The sequence below is a fragment of the Hermetia illucens genome, chromosome 3, assembly GCF_905115235.1.
Source record: "Hermetia illucens chromosome 3, iHerIll2.2.curated.20191125, whole genome shotgun sequence".
Taxonomy (NCBI): domain Eukaryota; kingdom Metazoa; phylum Arthropoda; class Insecta; order Diptera; family Stratiomyidae; genus Hermetia; species Hermetia illucens.
In genome coordinates, this window is record NC_051851.1 from 64,368,979 (window position 1) to 64,383,718 (window position 14,740).

General features: G+C 36.5%; 1 protein-coding gene across 4 annotated transcripts in view; it reads left to right on the forward strand.

Moving 5' to 3' along the window:
- The window catches only part of LOC119652553, a 503,388-nt gene that overhangs the window by 373,914 nt on the left and 114,734 nt on the right, over nucleotides 1-14,740 (forward strand). The gene's annotated exons all lie outside the window — the stretch shown is intronic.

The following is a 14,740-nucleotide window of genomic DNA, read 5'->3' on the forward strand; positions in this document are numbered from 1 at the left end:
ATGAAGTGGGCATAGATTCTACTTAATGACAAATTAAATAAAAAACACACAAAATATGCTAGTATGGCGTGAGCATTACGTCAATTCGACGTGATTTTCAAACAAAAGAAAAGGATTGAGGAAGAGCAATATTGCTATAAATCGATTGTAAGTGCAGTTTCAGCCAAGAAATTAACTAGTCTTAAATAGCGAAAGAGACAACTTTTGATGGGCTAATTATCCGATTTTTGAGGTCAATTTTTAAATGAGTATTTTATTTAAGGGGCTATCGTAGAATCAAACTGGTGAAAGGGGGTATCATTCTAAAACTTAAAAGTTACCGACTTAAAATTTCTTATTTATATGTAAAGTACTTAAAATTAAAATTTCATATTTACAAAATCTAAAAAAATGATAATTGATGTTGCATCGTGAAAATACAGAGCGAATTACGAAGGGTAGTATCTATTTATTGCTAATTTGTATGGATTGCGTTCGACGCACGCTCCGAAATATGCTTATAAAATTAAAACGACAGTTATTTTTGAACAGATTATCTAGAATAACTCCTCAAATAACCCATTTTATTGCATTTTTCGTAAAATTTAGGACATAAATTAAAAAATTTTGTTTGGAAAAAAATCTTTATTTCTCTTTCAAGTACAAAGTAACAAACGTTAAATGAGGCTTGTTTCTTGAGATCCATGAGGTCATATTATTTCGGAAATTTGTTTTTTTTTCCATTGTTAATAATAATTATAAAACAAAAACATTAGATTTGTCTGAGGTAACTTGGGCAATAATTAATTGTATGTTCACCAGGGATGGGAACTTTGCACCTAATGCATCAATTCTTCATCATGCAGCTTTTGTTTTAAGAACACGCAAATCTAATGACTAATTACTGGATGAAGACAAAATATCACCCTAGTTAGTCAAAGTCAACCAAGTGGGCAGAGCTACCCTGAAAGCCTAAAGAGATGTAGAAATAGACGGTGCGGCCAGCCCAAAAATAGTATAGCTTTACTAAAGTGTCCTGTCGACACGCGCTTGAACGCTTCTACCCCACCTGGGCTCGAGAATTCGAGGAGGTACTTTCGGACACTTCAGTCTCTCATGTGCCATTGAACTATATTTTACACTGAAACTTGTAATACTATACCTTCTATATAAAAAGTATCCAGAAACGCTAATTTCAAATATCAGCTCAAAAGGAATCGGTAACAATTTGTTTCCCTAAGTTCATACACCTTCCTTAATTACCAAAAACAAGTCGAGAAACCGGAAGCTGGACGCTTCAGGTACGAAAGGTTTTGTGTATTTCTTAGTACGTAGCACGTAATATATCCATATATTATGTGAGAGTATCCACTTTCGAGTGATATTGACATTCATAGTCTTCAATTTTCAAAGAAGCAACAAATTTGAGGTATTAGAACTTTGTTAGTAATAGTGCGATTTCCACCAAACTTGGTAAGATCATGCTCTATATTATAGCCTATATCACTGCAAAATCTCATGGTACTAGGATGAACTTAAGGGGGGTTTCTAACCAATTACAAAAAATTATAGTAATATACTATTATTAACTTTATTTAAACAGACATCGGCATGGAAGGTATTTCGGAGCCCAGGCACCATATAGTGGCAGCCTCCTGATCTTTTTTAGATTTTTCGGTTTGGTAGTTTCTGAGAATGGCCCCCTTAAAGAAGTGACCACTTTCAACCCCCCGCGCTCCCAATCCTTCCAATGAATGTCAGAAATAAGATCGGCTTTGAGAAGTACTAATCGAGACCTTTAATTTGATACCCCACATGACTATATTTGATGGAAAAAAATTTTACACCCTCCTTTTGCATGTATGGGGACCCCCCTTAAATTCGACGTAAAAGGATGTAATTCACTGTATGCGTGAGCGTTCACAGTTCCCACCTTTTTACCAAATTTGGTGTCAATCGCTATAACCGTCTCCGAGAAAAATGCGTGTGACGGACAGACAGACAGACAGACAGTAAACCGATTTTAATAAACCTTAAAAATGAGCGCGATCTGTCAGTTTGTGTGTTTGCGGTAGCTGTCAATGTCAGTCTACCTCAAAGGTGCTCTGCGAATCTTACTATGGAAAAAAGGGAGAAAAAATAAATTGCCTCAAATTTTGTGTTACAAACGAAATTTCTTGCGCTCATTCTTTAAAAATTCAGTAGCTTATCTATGTTGAAATCGCAAGCATACGAGTGGTGCAAATCTTTCCAAGAAGGGCGTGAAGTTGTGCAAGATTTGCTTCGTTCCGGACGGGCTTTAATCCCTACCGCTGACGATATCATTGACGAAATTAAGAAATTGGTGCTTGAAAATCATCATTTTAGTTTTATTTGTTGAGGATGCAAGCAGTCCTGAGTCCACATCCGCATTTTTGCAAAAGATGAAATGATTTCCCATAGACCAGACTCCCTGAAACGTACCACTACAGAAGATGAGATCCGGGTGATCTTTTTTCCCAAACTACAATTGCCACTCCGTCGAACCCAAGACGTCGAACACAATTCGCAGCGTGAATTGAAGGCCACACCTTCTTCGGCCTACGCAAAGTGTATGCACGATTGGGTTCACGGGGACCAAATCAATTTTGATGAACAAAGTTAAATTTATGTTTTTCTATTCAATTCCAGGTACTTTTTATACAAAAGGTACATCAAAACTTTGAAATAACTTCGAAAGAATAGAACATGTGTCGATCTTTCTATTGCGATGTTAGGATCCTATGGGACGCACATTGTGGCATTTTGCCTTCTTCTATTCGCGTTCCCATCATTAGTGTTTCTGAATCTAGTTTTCGGTGCATCTACTATTTGCCTTACCTCACTTCTAAATTTTTTTTGGATAGCTTTTTTCCTTCCCACAACGATGGTTTTGTCATCAACAGATCTTAACTGCCACTTTTTCACTGTACGTTTATATGCAATATGCTCTCAAATATAGACGAATTCTGGGGTACAAAGTAAATAATCCAAAGGAAACTGCGTTCACGTCAATATCTCTTTGGATGTTCAAACTATTAAATTCTTTCGGAGTAGCCCTACGACTGCAGCACCTCATTGTTCACGTAGTTTGTGTAGCGGTACGATACACTTTTGTGTCTATTTTTGTAAGCATTATTGTATGTTTTACGCAATGCAGCTTTCCTTCCAGTAAAAATATCGTATTTTGTAAAGTTTTAATGACGTTTTGGACATACTCAATTTCATCTTGGGTTATATCTAAAGTTTCTATTATGAACCTGATTCGTGGTGGGTAGGTCACACATTCAGGATGACCGACAACTCTGTTGAATGGCATAGGCAGCACCGTTGCACCAAGATGGCCGACGATTGGGTCATCCCAGAAATGCGCGGGTGAAGAAGTCAGCCTTCTCGAAAGGCGCTGGACGGGGCTGAAGCTCATTTCAACAATATTTTTAAAGGTTTTGTTTGCAAAACAAAATCTTATTAAAGTCGGTTCAATGTCTGTCTGTCTGTCCGTCTATCTGCCTGTCTGACTATCACATGAACAAACGGCATGCAGTGAATAATATCCTTCTATGTTGAGATTACATGCAAAAGGTGGGTGTAAAATTTTTTTTCCTTGAATATAGTCCTGTTGGGTGTCAAATGAAAGGTCTCGATTAGTACTTTTCGAAGCCTTCGTTTTGACATTTGTTGGAAAGGCGGGGAGTGGGAGCGGTAGAGAGTGATGATTTCTTTAACGAACCCATTCTCAGACCCAACCAAAAAATATGAAAAAAGTTATGAAATTGCCTCTATATGGTGTCCAGGCATCAAAGTATTCTCCATATCTATATCTGCTCAAATTAAGCTATTAATTGTATATTACCATATTTTTGGGGGAATTGAGTAAAAACCCCCCTTAAGTTTATTCTAGAGTTAGAGTAGTAGTAGTATAGAATATAATATGAAGCATGTTATTCCCAATTTTGGTCAAAATCATACCATAACTAGCAAAGTTACAGTAGCTCAAAATTGACCTTGCCATGTAAATTGACTGTAACTAAATATCAATATCGCACTAAAGTGAGTATTCTGACATGCTAAATGCATATGCATAACGGGTTACGTACAATTGGATAGTTCTACACTCAAATATACTCATAGAAGAAGCAAACAAAAACTTTCATACCGATATGTTTAAGCCTTGAGTATATCACGTTTGTTTCTTGACAACATATTTGCAAAGAGGAAACCCTCCAATATTTTCTCCTTTTTAAAAATAAGGCATTATGTCTATCATGTACCTGGTTTCGCTATCAAACCGCAATTAACACGATTATTATAAATGTACATCTTTACATCTACTACGGAATGCAGACACAGGAATTAATATTGTACCTTAGTTTTCTCTAATGATTTGGCAGTCCAAATTTGTCCTGGCTTTTCAATTATGATAGTATACCTACTGCCATATCATATCTCTAAATATATGTATAATACAAATAAGTTAATCAATTTTTTTTTCGGCATTTTCTCGTAGGTCATAGAGTTTATTTGGTTTGGTTCCTCTGTTCTACAACGAATTAATATAAATTCTTTCGCCTCCCTTAGTCTTCTAGCATACCATTTTTTTCTTCCCTTTCCTCAAACTTTCATTGTTCGTATGCCATTTCGTTTCATATAATTATCTTTTTTTATTAGCACAACTTTATGATCCTCTTTAAATTCCGTAAATTTCCTCTGTTTGAATTTTCCTCCAATTGTTATTTTTATTCGTTGTTTTTACAGTCACATTGGTACAGGATTCCGAAGTTAGTGAGTGGGAGACCCTAAATTCCGATCAGTTAGTAGGATGACTAGTGAAAGCAGATACTGCACCGCTTTTGGTGGAGCGTTTTATGGACTGAGCCTGTTGTTGAAATGTTTCAACGTATGAATTCGAAGTGATGCAAAATTTCCATCTCAAGTTTTTCGTAGGAATGTTCTATGTGGAATTTTTTGGGGATTCAAAACGAGAGCGAACATCAAAGGCCACTAACTTTGAGTATAGGAGGCATCATTAATTTAATGGGTTCCAGAGATGCAGCATATGTTGTAGCCCTTTACGCTTCATGATATCAGAGGCTTTCCTTCACTCAGTTGTGTTATTCATGTTTTTGAGTAGTGTATCTTTGTGAACGCGGCGGCATTGTTTTTTTCTTCGTTCGCGGTCCAATATAAGATATGTTGCGTTCCAATGTTAATAACATTACAAATTCCATAGCCAACGGTTAGTGGCTTGAGTTATTGCTAGAAGGTTAAAAGTTTGGAGAACTCGCACAGATGGCGAAGATAACTACCGTGGTTCTCGACTGGCGTCTCTACCAAGCTGCTCACTGTCGGTAAATTTCTGACATTTCAGATGGCAAAAGTTAATCCGTGAGTTTTTGTACATGTTGAATTAGATGCTTAACAATATCCAACTTGAATCATCCAGTAGAGTATCCTGTACTCCCATGTTCATTACTAGGTCTTCCAAGGTATAATATATGAAGATTCCTACACCTATAAAGAATATATTTAGATGTGACTATGAACTTAAATAAGAGGTTTCGAAGTAATTTGGACAAGCGTTAGTTGTTTAGAGGAGATTTTAAATAAAATCAAGTCCTTACGAATTCTTTGACAAACAGGGCAACCTTCCATTTACAAGTTGACCATACCTATCAGCTAGTCAGCCTCTATTTGTCAAAAGGGGGGAAATTTACCGAGGGCCTTTTTACTGAAAAGGAAAGGTTGGCATTCGCAAATCTAAAATGTGACCTTTTGTAAAAATAACTTCGTCATTGTATTGCTTTTGGGTAGAAGGAATTTTCAGAAACTACTACTGGTTCCCTCGCATATTCTGGCGATCTAATATTATGTAGAGTAAAGGTTTCACACCTATTGATTTTGAGGCAGGTAACGAAATTTAAGATGGTTTTTCTTTTTTCGGTTATCAAAAAACTTTTAAAACTACCGCTAGATTTCGGGAATCTGTTAATCCTTTGTCAGCGTTTCCGGGGAGGAAAATGCACTTCGCCAAACTGACAAACTACTCATTCAGTGTTATCAGCAGTGAGCTGCAGCGCTGTTTAAGCCAATCGACTAAACAGAAGCTTCCCGATGAGGATATTAGGGCACAGGTGCGCAAAGATTGACAAAGCTAAATGGAAAAATGCAACTCATACCGGGAAACATAGCCATGCGGACCAATCATATCGCTGGCTTAAAATGCCTTTTATATGCAACTTCTATGCAGCCCTTACTTTGGGCGAATTTTATGGTCATTTGCTTTAATTGAATCAATGAATTACTAGCAAGTCGAATGAATTGCTCTAACACACCTCAAGGCCCTGAACCAACATGGATTGTTGCGCCACCGATTATTATTACTAATAAGTCGGGAAATCGGAAGCTGATCGCTTAGGTATGAAAGGTTTTGTGTATTTCTTTTATAAAAACATTTAAGTGGACATTTGCCCCATTAGTACCTAACACGTATGCATAAATTGTGATATTGACATTCAAAGTCTTAAGTTTACACAGCAGCCCCAAATTTGACCTATTGGAGTTTTGTTAGTAATTGTGCGATTTCCATAAAACTTAGTAGAATCATGCTCCATGTTATAGCCTACATTGCTACATTTCCTGACTGTAGGATTAACTTAAGGGGAGAGGTTTGCAGTGAACAGCTAAAAATTATATATATATACTATTATTAACTTTATTTGAACAGAGATCGGTATGAAGCGCATTTCAGAGCCTAGGAACCATATAGTGGCATCCTCTTGATTTTTTCAGATTTTTGGGTTAAGAAGAGAATGGGTCCGTGAAGGAAACGCTCACTTTTGATCCCCGGTCCTCCGCACCTTTCCAACAAATGCCAAAACTAACATTCGGAAATTACTAACCGAGATTCTCATTTGATACCCCACATGACTATATTTGGTAAAAAAAGTTTGTATGCATGGGAACTAAAAACGGAGTTTCGGGTCGAGAGAGGCTGTTTCCACAAATTTACGATCGTGAAACCTAGCAAATGTTGATGATTTGTAAGGAAGGTAAATATCCAAAATGGTCAAAATGACCATCCGTGGTTTGGGGTGTCTGTGGTGACTTTACGCTCGTTTACGTTTACGCTCATTATAGCCATAACTTTGAAATTGTGATTATTTTTTTCGTAAAGCAAAAGTATTTTCAGATCTACGTCTTAAAATTACATTTCAATCTGCAGATGTTATCGTTGTTCGCACTTCTATTTTCAATAGATATTGACATAGGTATTCCCTAACTTTATATATTTTTAAAGTTTTGCTTTTGGTGGTCGTGATCGGTATTATTTAGATGTTGTATTGTTTTCATCATCATGATAGTGATTACTCCATCTACAGCTGTGTTAATTGCATATTTTAATTGATCCTACCTCTGTGTAATGCTGTTCATCCCTTGCTCAATATGGTGATGCTTCGCCGTTTGACAAAGTTATTTCTTCTTCCATATTAAATCTGATAGCTTGAGAGGGCATGTTTTTCGTATTGTTTCCTATTTGCGTTCAATGTATTTTTCTAAATGGATACTACGCTAAAGACCATGGGCTCTTAGATGAAAATGTGATCTATTTAGTTGAATATCTTTCCATCTTGCAAAGTCCTTCAATGAAAGAAGCATGCCGATTTGATGGCCTTTCTTCTCCCCTTTATTTATCCTAAAATTGTGATGTTGTGAGTGAAGCCTGATTTTCGTAAAACTGTATATTCGAGAGGCAAATACTCCACTCCCTAATGGTTTTCTTTCCTGGATCGCTAAGATATTGATTTTGTACAAAATTTTTTGCACTGGTCTAGTAACCTCAGTTCTGAATAGGAAATGTATAATAATAATAATAACGGTATCAAGAGCAGCCGCACTGTGTCTTAAATTAATTATTGTGTCCTTTAAATGATTATAGTGTGCCTATTAACTAAAATATGTCAAGCCTAGTAAATTTGAGATGCTTCTTACTTCTTGGTGTTTCTGCGTATCATCTCCCAGGTGTCATAAATCAGTAAGTTAGCTTGGTTAAGGTTCATAATTCGTAATCCATTTTTCATTTCCCTAGCCATTGTTGCGTTTCTAATCCGCTCTGTGCTTAAATTGAGGGTCCGATGGCGATACCTTTTCTGTCAGTAGAATCAATCGGTTCTCAAATGTTTTGGACGCAGATAACTTGACATTCACTCTACCTCCGGTTCTGCTTTGCATTGTCAAAAGTTGGCATCGTAGAGGCTAGAGTAAGATTTGGTAGTAAATTTGTTGTGTTAAATCAGCGTACATCACTCAGGCTTTTATTACGGAGTAGAGTGCGAAGTCTGATAGTAAAGGAAATATACTGGACACTTCTAAATATGCTATCGAACTTTTATTCCTTGACCTAGTTAGTTAATAATAAACAATGGAAACTAGAAAAAAAATGTAAATCGAAGTAGGGCAAAATCAGATCTTGCAATTTCTATCTATGGTTGATAGGTTGTGATTCCGAAAACTGCAGATTATTTTCTTGCTAAGAAAAGATTAGAAAGCAAGGTAACCTCTTCTCGGTCAAGGTTGTATAATAAGTTCATATATTATATTCAAATATGAGTCGAATTATGAAATACGTATAATATTATGAGTATCCAATTTTGAAATAAAGTAGCTTGATGAAATTGGAAGTGTTCTTTATTTCAAACTATTGTAAATAAACAAATATGATTTAGATTAATTTTTTCATCTTAATCACAGTAATATGCGTATTCATTTTTATTGTATTTTGGTTTATAATATGGGAAGATCTGAATAGTATTTCACGACACTACCAAATAAAATTTGGTACCACGCCAAACGTAATATACTTCACTTTTCTTGGATTTTCCTATATTGTAGGGTAAAGTCCATTAAGGGTGTTAACTTAACAACAATTGGCAATTCGTCTGGAACTAAGATCACTCCATAAAAGCTGATTAGATAAAATAAATTACAGCAATAATTCTTTTGTATTTACGTCTTTTGTTTAAATATGGAGATTGTGAGAACTCTATTATTGCACTTAAAAATTTAATCAATCAGCGCTGAATTTATTTTTGGTAATTCTCAGCATCTTAAAGTGAAATTCCATCCAGGTGCGCCTGATAGGGGATTGTGGACCGTCCTGAGAATATCTGCCTCATATAAATTCAGTTGTCGTTCGAATTAGTTTTATTGATTTATTGACTTATTCAAGTGACATATTGATCTCGATTGGTTGCGAAACAATAGAAAGTTGTGCTCACCTTGAGTAAATATTTTCCAATTTCTGAGAACAGTCATTAAGCGTAATCTGGTATGTAGACTTATTATGGTCATAAACAAAAAATTCATGGAAAAAAATCTATTGTAAAATTAACCATGAAATTGATAAGTTTCTTTTCTCCTACTTATTGTTTCTAATCTACTTTTCTGCTGGAAGAATGTATCTTTTATTTGAACCCATTTTGTCACCAAACAATATTTGCCTAATGGGTTATCACATAATATGCCTAGTCATAAAAATGTCATTATTTTTTATCGACCAGTGAAGTTACGCATGCACATGATATGTAGATATGTGATAATTTTTAGAAAAGATTTGAAACTATGATAAAAGCTTTGAAACGACTCGTTATAACAGATGCTAACTATTGACTGATTTCATTTCTTTGCAAGTTTTCACATCCGTGTCAACTTGCTCCTTTCTCGAAATTCTGCTTACAATAATGGAATACCAGCAAAACAGTCAATACCACCGACGGTCAACAAACGCATTAAGTCTTGACTTTGACATTGGGTGCTAATATTAGGCACACTACCATGACTAGCTACTGCAGACAATTATATACTTGGGCATGTAGCGTGCGCGTTTTTCGTCCGGTCAGTAGAAGCCCCGTAGTAACAACAAAGATAATAATGCACGGGGACATCAGATAATCGATAATTTCGAACAAACCCACTTCGCAGGGAAATGAAAATGACATGCCATTTTCAAAAGAAAACATTTTTTCAGAGCAACGAACTTGTGCTATCTTCACCATAAACGTATCCATACGCAGTGCATGCATTTCCTTATATAATATTATACTATACATTTTAAATTGCTGAAGTAATTCACTTGGTACGCGGTCTATGCCCTTTTATTCCAATGCGTTATTGACAGTGAACTATTAATTAGTATAACCTTGCGAAACACTTAAATAATGGGGGTTTGAACATTTCAAAGGTCGCTTTTGTTTTCTGATTCTGTTGGAGAATATAAAAATTAAGGTCGGAGCATCAGCTAATGAATGGGGTTTTAAAATCATTCTTTGTTTTCATATATACACACATTCCAGTGGACTAAGGCTGAAAGCAAATTGAAAGTATTTTGACAAAGTTTTATATATGTATAGATATTAAAGCATATAAGCGTATATGATATACATATGTACAACGATATGGCCATAATTACTAGTTCGCATGTTTGAATTGAAGTCAGTAAATTTCAGTACGAATAATGATATGTCATCTAAATGGTTTTTTCTTGCCGACTAAATAATTATTATTTTAAAAACAAATTCATTTGATGGCTTGAAGAATTTGGGAAATCGCAGTGAATTCCTTTTCTACTCAAAACGAAAATTGAATACTTCTCTATAAATACAAAACATTTGTACTGCAACGTTCGAAAGAAGTGAAACGCGTGTACGCGACGATCAGTTGAAAATGTTTGTCTGCATTTTTTAAAGCCGCTTTTTGGCGTTCGTTCAAAAGTTTGAGTTTTATTTTTTACATAATGATCTAATCGAAAATAAGTATGGGCGCTGAAAGTAAACAGATTGTCACCTAATAAAACGCAAAATTCAATATTATTGTTTGGGTCGAGTTTCAACACCCTACGCTATTTGGGTGTTGTGAATTTGAGAATAATTTTCACTAATGTGAATTTCATGCTTTTTACTATCATTTTTGAAGCAAAGAAGTACTTTTTTCCAAAGGTTACCTTATTTTTGATAGAAGAATTATATTTAATTTGTAGGGGGTTTATTAATAATAAAAAAAAAGTGAGGACAGGTTATCGTGGAATTTAGCAATGGCTGGTCCTTTTCTCTTAATTAGAGAATATCTCTTACGATTCCATTTTGTGGTTATTATTTTCCTATGTTTACTGCCAGTGAGGATATACTTCAGTTTTTTTACCAGCATATTTAAAACAGGTCAAACAGAAAGCCTTTAGTAGCAAGGTGAACGCAAGGACGAACCTATATACCAATGGCGAACTTTCATTTGAACCCAGAGTAATGAGGTCGAAAATTTACGTTCAACCAAATCAGCCAATCCACTGTCTAGTGGGGGTCTGAGTTTCTCCATCGCCAGGCAACCAACTAATATGTTTTGTAAAATAAAGGTGTTAGATAGCTTTAAGAGAGGGGAAGAAGGTTGATGAAGATGTTGGGTCATTCTCACCTAGCCTGTATAGTACCCATGTAAGATATTGAGTTAGCTATTGTAAAGCCCCTTACATGGCATTTATTTTTTATTCAAATTGTAAACTTAGGCTCTGTAATCTACAGCTTTTTTCACAGTATTAACGCTATATATCAAAACATCCGTCATTATATAAAGTGCTACCTTGCTCTTATATTTCGGGGCTTGCTTTTTTCAACATTAACCTTCAAATGTTTCGCTCAAGTAACTGCGCGCATTAATTTCTAACATCTAATAGTCATTCACTATCGGCGTGAATTGTATTTTTTTCTTTTTCTCGGTTTTTCGGCAGGTCTGCTTCCGTTGATTTTCCTCTTGAGTATTCCGCGTTAATATGCCGTAGATGGTAGGCCCAGATCGTGGGGTGCATATCAGTCATATGGTCGAGACTTCTGGCCACCATAGTTAAAACTCGTTGTTGTGCCTGATGCCTCATTCATTTCCCACATAATCTGCTTCCAATATCCTGTGTGGACTCTCTTTTCAAACGTATTCAGTATATTCATTGCTGCTGTCACAACAGCACAAATCGGTTCGTTCTCCTGGGTGTGGATCTTGCCGTTAGAATCGGGTAGCAAGTTTTATTGTTCACATATATCAAATTGAAAAATTCACCAATAATAATATTCTGTGTAGGTGGCATCTTTTGTTTGGTTTTGCTTTCATTTATCCTAGTTCGATTTCCTTCGCTGTCATATCAAGGCCTAGTAGCATTGTTTTTACATCATTTGTCACTTAATATATAGTATAGCTGTTTTGGGATAGATGGGAAACCTTTTGACTACATATTCAAGTGCTTAATTAAAAGGCATAGGAGCCAACCTGTATCTTTGTCTCATACTCTCGATATATATGCGGGAGATGGTGTTTTTTTTTTCATGTCTAAGTAATTTTCATTGAATCATAATCCGAGCCACGGAAAGTATGCTAGTCCCCCATTGGCTTTAGATCAGCACATGGTTAGTTTCATTCCGTTTGTGAACATTAAGATACGAGAAACATCTCTAGCTAGTGGCCGCATTTTTGCTGACTGCAAAATCAATGAAGCCCTATCCGTAATCATTACCCTGGGCATCCTAGTGCTCTAACCACTGAGTTATCCTTCATTGCTTTGTCTTTATTTTACGTTAGAGAATGAGTAATGGCGAGCCAACCAGTATTTGTTTCGAATGTCCACAATCATTTGTTGAAGGGTCTGACCGCTATAACTTGTGTAAAATAGAACCATATTAAATTCGGTTCATTGTCTATCTGTCTGTTCGTCTATCTTTATTTTGCCATTTGAAGTTAGATATGTTCAAACTCTGCCATTGTGTTATGTTCTACCCCGCGGGACTGCATTTTCGGTATTACCTCGCGGGAGGAGGATCAGTTAAAAACTGTGCCCAGCGGTTATTTATCACTATTCTTTGAAGCTCCTCTTTCCTTAGCATAGTGTGGATCGTCTTGGTAAATGTTACCACCGCCCTTCAAATTGATTCAGAGAGATCCATAATATTCTCGGGCGACAACAGTGCCTTGGAGACAATTTCGATCTTGACTCTTTGAGCGGCAGATATCGGGAGGTTAAAAATAACACTTTCATATAATATTTGGAGTCAGCTCGAAGCGATAAAGACATGCGCGTCCATGTCCGTTAAAGAATTAGCTTAGGTCATAGCTAAGTTCTTTGTGCAGTCACTCCCATTGCCGAATCCCAAACAAGAATTACATAAAGCAAGATCAAAATAACTACTCTCGGCTATACCCTTTGTAACTAAACTCTGAAGATGTGTTTGGAAGTTTATTGTTTGGTCAATCATAATTCCTATTTATTCAAGAATTAGATGCGAATATATGGTTGTCCGCCAATCCTAACCTTTTCCGGCGTTTCCTTTCTTTTTTCAGTCACTAGAACTACTTCTGTTCATGTTCTGCGAGCGCTAGCGTCTTCTGTTTGTCAGGATTTCACTTTCCCTTAATATCTTGTGCTACGATTGTCACTTCGATGTCATCCGCAAAGTCAATAGCAGTCATCCGTTTTTCAAGCTGTAACGTTAGAATTTTATTGTACATTATTAGCTACAGAAGAGAATCGAAACCGTTCTGCTGGAACCCCTGATTTTATTCGATACGTCTTAGGTGCATCATCCCAATCGTAATTCAGCAGCCTCTTTAAAGGGAATTCTATTGCAAAGCGGACCAGATATTTCGGAGCGACTCAGTTGGCTAAAGCCTCAATTATTTGCTCATTCTCAAAGAATTAAACGCATTTCTCATATCGTAAGTAACTACCGTTTAAGATTTATTGATTTCCATTGTTACCTCTGAAATTTTCGTTATCGCACTGGTCGCATTGCCAGTAGATCTCGACTCTCGGCCTCTCCCTCTGTGATTAGAACAAGCCTATTCTAAGTGACTCATTCGAACAGTTGGCGTTTAAATTACCTTGACGGCACTGTGAGTGCTTTATTCAAGGTGCTATGCAATCTGGGGTTTTATTTTCGGCATCCGTCTTTGCGACTTCGAGGAACTCTTCTGTAGCTAGCCCGGGAATATCGTCGGGATCTGCTTGAACAGTAAGAATGTTCACTTGAAGTAATAATATCCTGCAGAAAGTGCGGGTTGGTGTTCGACAGTTGTTTACCCTTGATTGATGACATAACTGCATTGTACGCATCCTCCCGTGAGCCAATTTACCGATTTGAAATTGCTAATTGCAGTTCTTTATGCGCCTAATTGGATGTGCAACTGTTCAAACTCAGGTCGGCGCCTGCTAAGTTGATTCCGTCTTCTAGTTTTAAGGCAAATTTGGCGGCAATCTTTAGTTCCACTAGAAATTAATCACCCACTTCTTGGATATATGCGACTTAGCATAGATGCATTACATGTTCTTTGCATCTTTCCAACAATTATTGACACCTTTTGTTTTACGTTTCTCGTTGGTATTGTATCCTGCAATAACACCTGTTTATGTTTGCCCAATCGCCTGTCCAAACCTTTACTGAAGTTTTCTTCGTCTGTTTTGTTCTTCGCCAAATCTTCAACTTGAAAATGATAGTATGATGATCACTGTACATAAATTACTCGCTTCCTTGCCATTGGAGGTCCTTGAGTAATGTGACGCTCGCAAGGACTATCATTGAGCCATCTGCGGAATTACACTCAGACGTGAAAATCCTTGGAGTAATATGCGTTCATGGTATCCTATCATTGCCGGCAAAAGTCTAGAAGGTCAAAGTTGTCTCTTTTGTGTAAGTTTACTGTAACCCAAAACATTGAA